Source organism: Arachis hypogaea, chromosome 11 (genome assembly GCF_003086295.3).
Source record: "Arachis hypogaea cultivar Tifrunner chromosome 11, arahy.Tifrunner.gnm2.J5K5, whole genome shotgun sequence".
Lineage (NCBI taxonomy): Eukaryota > Viridiplantae > Streptophyta > Magnoliopsida > Fabales > Fabaceae > Arachis > Arachis hypogaea.
Window position 1 is genome coordinate 71,829,283 of NC_092046.1, and position 5,853 is coordinate 71,835,135.

Consider the following 5,853-nt stretch of genomic DNA (forward strand, 5'->3'; position numbering starts at 1 on the left):
CGCTTAGGCCAGGATTTTATTCCTTTAGGCCCTCCTATCCACTGATGCTCAAAGCCTTGGGATCTTTTATTACCCTTGCCTTTTGGTTTTAAGGGCTATTGGCTTTTTGCTCTTCCCTCTTGGTTTTAAGAGCTTTTGGCTTTTTTTCTGCAAGCTTTGTTCTTTGCTGTTTTTTCTTGCTTCAAGAATCATTTTTATAATTTTTCAGATTATCAAATAACATGTCTCTTTGTCATCATTCTTTCAAGAGCCAACATATTTAACATTCTTAAACAACAACTTCAAAAGACATATGCACTGTTCAAGCATTCATTCAGAAAACAAGAAGCATTGTCACCACATCAATATAATTAAACTAAGTTCAAGGATAAATTCAAAACTCATGTACTTCTTGTTCTTTTGAATTAAAACATTTTTCATTTAAGAGAGGTAATGGATTCATAGGACATTCATAACTTTAAGACATAGTTACTAACTACTAATGATCATGCAATAAGACACAAACATAGATAAGCACTTAACATAGAGAAAACAAAAAACAGAGAATTTAAGAACAAGGAATGAGTCCACCTTAGTGATGGTGGCCTTTCCTTCTTGAGGAACCAATGATGTCCTTGAGCTCTTCTATGTCTCTTCCTTGTCTTTGTTGCTCCTCCCTCATTGCTTTTTGATCTTCTCTAATTTCATAAAGGATGATGGAGTGCTCTTGATGTTCTACCCTTAATTGTCCCATGTTGGAACTTAATTCTCCTAGGGAGGTGTTGATTTGCTCCCAATAGTTTTGTGGAGGAAAATGCATTTGAGGCATCTCCGGGATCTCATGGTGATGAGCTTCATGCGTTTCTTGAGATCCATGAATAGGCTCTCTTGCTTGCTCCATCCTTTTCTTAGTGATGGGCTTCTCTTCCTCAATGGGAATGTCTCCTTCTATGAAAGCTCCAGCTGAGTAACATAGATGGCAAATAAGATGAGGAAAAGATAGCCTTGCCCCAGGGGAGGGCTTTTCGGCTATTTTGTAGAGTTCAAGAGATATGACTTCATGAACTTCTACTTCCTCTCCAATCATGATGCTATGAATCATGATGGCCCGATCCACAGTAACTTCAGATCGGTTGCTAGTGGGGATGATGGAGCGTTGGATGAATTCCAACCATCCTCTAGCTACAGGCTTGAGGTCCAGTCTTCTTAATTGAACCGGCTTGCCTTTGGAGTCAATCTTCCATTGAGCTCCTTCCACACATATGTCCATGAGGACTTGGTCCAACCTTTGATTAAAGTTGACCCTTCTAGTGTAGGGGCGTGCATCTCCTTGCATAATAGGCAAGTTGAACGCCAACCTCACATTTTCTGGACTAAAATCTAAGTATTTCCCCCGAACCATGGTGAGATAATTCTTTGGATTCGGGTTCTTACTTTGATCATGGTTCCTAGTGATCCATGCATTGGCATAGAACTCTTGAACCATTAGGATGCCGACTTGTTGGATGGGGTTTGTTAGAACTTCCCAACCTCTTCTTTGGATTTCATGTCGGATCTCCGGATACTCATTCTTCTTGAGCTTGAAAGGGACCTCGGGGATCACCTTCTTCTTGGCCACAACATCATAGAAGTGGTCTTGATGAGTTTTGGAGATGAATCTTTCCATCTCCCATGACTCGAAGGTGGAAGCTTTTGTCTTCCCTTTTCCTTTTCTAGAGGATTCTCCGGTCTTGGGTGCTATCAATGGTAATGGAAAAACAAAAAGCTTATGCTTTTACAACACCAAACTTAGAATATTGCTCTCCCTCGAGCAAGAGAAGAAAGAATAGATGAAGAAGAAGAAGAAAATATGGAGGAGAGGAGGGAGAGGTGTATTCGGCCAAGAAGGGGAAGAGAGGGTTGTGTTGTGTGAAAATGAGGAAGGATGGAGGGCTATATATAGGGAAGGGAGGGGGGGTAAGGTTCGGCCATAAGGGTGGGTTTTGGGTGGGAAAATGATTTTGAATTTTGAAGGTAGGTGGAGTTTATGAGGTAGGTTTATGGGGGAGAGTGGATGGATGTGAGTGGTGAAGTGGTGATAGGGAAGAGAGATTGAGGTAATTGGTGAAGGATTTTGGGGAAAAGTGTTTATGGGATTGTGTGAAAGAGGGGTGAGAAGAAGTGAGTAGAGGTAGGTGGGGATCCTGTGGGGTCCACAGATCCTGAGGTGATCCTGTGGGGTCCACAGATCCTGAGGTATTCAAGAATTTACAACCTTGCACCAAATTAGGCATGCAAAATGCCCTTGCATACAACTCTAGGCGTTCAGCGCCAGATTGGTGCTTGTTCTGGGCGTTGAACGCCCATTTGTTGCCCATTTCTAGCGTTGAACGCCAGAACCATACTTGTTCTGGGCGTTCAGCGCCAGCTCTTCTCCAGGAAGCAATTCTGGCGTTCAAACGCCCAGATGCTGCCCATTTTGGGTGTTCAGCGCCAGAACCATGCTCTGTTCTGGCGTTGAACGCCAGCTAGATGCTTCTTACTGGCGTTTAAACGCCAGTGAGATCCTCCTCCAGGGTGTGATTTTTCTTCTGCTGTTTTTGATTCCATTTTCAATTTTTATATTTATTTTGTGACTCCACATGATCATGAACCTATAAAGACATATAACTAATAAAAATATAGTTAAATAAAAATTGGGTTGCCTCCCAACAAGCGCTTCTTTAATGTCAATAGCTTGACAGTGGGCTCTCATGGAGCCTCACAGATGTTCAGAGCATTGTTGAGACTTCCCAACACCAAACTTAGAGTTTGGATATGGGAGTTCAACACCAAACTTAGAGTTTAGTTGTGGCCTCTCAACACCAAACTTAGAGTTTGACTGTGGGGGCTCTGGTTGACTCTGCAGTGAGAGAAGCTTTTTATGCTTCCTCTCCATGTTTACAGAAGGATGACCTCGAGTTTTAAACACAAGGGAGTCCTCATTCAATTGAAGGACTAATTTACCTCTGTCAACATCAATTACAGCTCTTGCTGTGGCTAGGAAGGGTCTTCCAAGGATGATGGATTCATCATCATCCTTCCCAGTATCTAGGACTATGAAATCAGCAGGGATGTAAAGGCCTTCAACCTTTACTAACACGTCCTCTACTTGTCCATAAGCCTGTTTTCTTGAGCTATCTACCATCTCTAATGAGATTTTAGTAGCTTGCACCCCAAAGATTCCCAGTTTCTTTATTACAGAGAGGGGCATGAGGTTTATCCCTGAACCAAGGTCACACGGAGCCTTATCAAAGATCATGTTGCCTATGGTACAAGGTATTATAAACTTTCCAGGATCCTGTTTCTTCTGAGGCAATGTCAGTTGATCCAGATCACTCAGTTTATTAGTGAACAAGGGAGGTTCATCTTCCCAAGTCTCAATACCAAATAATTTGGCATTCAGCTTCATGATTGCACCAAGGTACTTGGTAACTTGTTCTTCAGTAACATCCTCATTCTCTTCAGAAGAGGAATACTCATCAGAGCTCATGAATGGCATAAGGAGGTTTAATGGAATCTCTATGGTCTCTAGATGAGCCTCAGATTCCTTTGGTTCGTCAAAGGGAAACTCCTTATTGATCACTGGACGTCCCAAGGAGGACCTCCTTGGGATTCACGTCCTCTCCTTCCCTTACAGGTTCGGCCATGGTGATTAATTCAATGGCCTTGCACTCTCCTTTTGGATTTTCTTCTGTATTGCTTGGGAGAGTACTAGGAGGAATTTCAGTGATCCTTTTACTCAGTTGGCCCACTTGTGCTTCCAAATTTCTAATGGAGGACCTTGTTTCATTCATGAAACTCACAGTGGCCTTTGATAGATCAGAGACTAAATTTGCTAAATTAGAAGTATTTTGTTCAGAGTTCTCTGTCTGTTGCTGAGTGGATGATGGAAAAGGCTTGCTATTGCTAAACCTGTTTCTTTCACCATTATTAAAGCCTTGTTGAGGCTTTTGTTGATCCTTCCATGAGAAATTTGGATGATTTCTCCATGATGAGTTATAGGTGTTTCCATTAGGTTCACCTAAGTAATTTACCTCTGCTATTGCAGGGTTCTCAGGATCATAGGCTTCTTCTTCAGAAGCTGCCTCTTGAGTACTATTGGATGCTGCTTGCATTCCATTCAGACTCTGAGAAATCATATTGACTTGCTGAGTCAATATTTTGTTCTGAGCCAATATGGCATTCAGAGTATCAATTTCAAGAACTCCCTTCTTCTGAGGTGTCCCATTACTCACAGGATTCCTCTCAGAAGTGTACATGAATTGGTTATTAGCAACCATGTCAATGAGTTCTTGAGCTTCTGCAGGTGTTTTCTTTAGGTGAATGGATCCACCTGCAGAAGTATCCAATGACATCTTAGATAACTCAGACAGACCATCATAGAATATATCCAGGATGGTCCATTCTGAAAGCATGTCAGAAGGACACTTTTTGGTCAGTCCTTTGTATCTCTCCCAAGCTTCATAGAGGGATTCACCTTCTTTCTGTCTGAAGGTTTGAACATCCACTCTAAGCTTGCTCAGCTTTTGAGGAGGAAAGAACTTGGCTAAGAAAGCCTTGACCAGCTTATCCTAAGAGTTCAGGCTATCCTTAGGTTGAGAGTCCAACCATACTCTAGCTCTGTCTCTTACAGCAAAAGGGAAAAGCATGAGCCTGTAGACTTCAGGATCTACTCCATTAGTCTTAACAGTATCACAGATCTGCAAAAGGATCTTCAGATGGAAGTCCATGAAACATGCAATTCTGCTGTATTAGAGAAACTAGCTGAGGTTTAAGCTCAAAATTGTTTGCTCCAATGGTAGGGATGGAGATGCTTCTTCCATGTAAATTGGAATTAGGTGCAGTAAAGCCACAAAGCATCCTCCTTGCATTATTATTATTTTTGGCTGCCATCTCCTCTTCCTGTTCGAAATTTTCTGAAAGGTGCTTGCTGGATTGTTGTAATTTAGCTTCTCTTAGTTTTCTCTTCAGAGTCCTTTCAGGTTCTGGATCTGCTTCAACAAGAATGTTCTTGTCCTTGCTCCTGTTCATATGAAAAAGAGGGAACAGAAAAATAATAATAATAGGGATCCTTTTTGCCACAGTATAGAGGTCCTTGTGTGAGTAGAAGAAAAGAAGAAGAAAAAAATTCGAACACAGAGAGAGAGGGGTTCGGATTTTTTTGTGAGTGAGGAAGAGATGTTAGTAAATAAATAAATAAAATAGAAGGAGATGAGAGAGAGAATTTTCGAAAATTATTTTTGAAAAAGAGTTAGTGATTTTCGAAAATAGTTTTTGAAAAAGGTTAGTAATTTTCGAAAATTTTAAAATCAAATATTAAAATAATTAGTTAATTAAAAAGAAATTTTGAAAAAGAGGGAGATATTTTCGAAAATTAGAGAGAGAGAGAGTTAGTTAGGTAGTTTTGAAAAAGATAAGAAACAAACAAAAAGTTAGTTAGTTAGTTGAAACAAATTTGAAAAATCAATTTTGAAAAGATAAGAAGATAAGAAGTTAGAGAAGATATTTTAAAATCAAATTTTTGAAAAAGATAAGATAAGAAGATATTTTTGAAAAGATATGATTGAAATCAGTTTTTGAAAAAGATTTGATTTTTAGAATCACAATTAATGACTTGATTCACAAGAAATCACAACATATGATTCTAGAACTTAAAGTTTGAATCTTTCTTAACAAGTAAGTAACAAACTTGAAATTTTTGAATCAAAATATTAATTGATGATGTTATTTTCGAAAATTATGTGATAAAGATAAAAAAAGATTTTTGAAAAATATTTTTAAAATTTTCGAAAATAAATAAGAAGAGTGAAAAAGATTTGATTTTTTTGAAAAAGATTTTGAAAAAGATAAGAT

General features: G+C 39.3%; 1 non-coding gene across 1 annotated transcript; it reads left to right on the top strand.

Moving 5' to 3' along the window:
- Positions 1 to 4,409: 4,409 nt before the first annotated feature.
- LOC112725903 (small nucleolar RNA R71) lies at positions 4,410 to 4,517 on the top strand. Its single transcript, XR_003164983.1, has one exon. It is a non-coding gene; the product is annotated as a small nucleolar RNA R71 (small nucleolar RNA).
- The last annotated feature ends 1,336 nt before the right edge of the window (positions 4,518 to 5,853 follow it).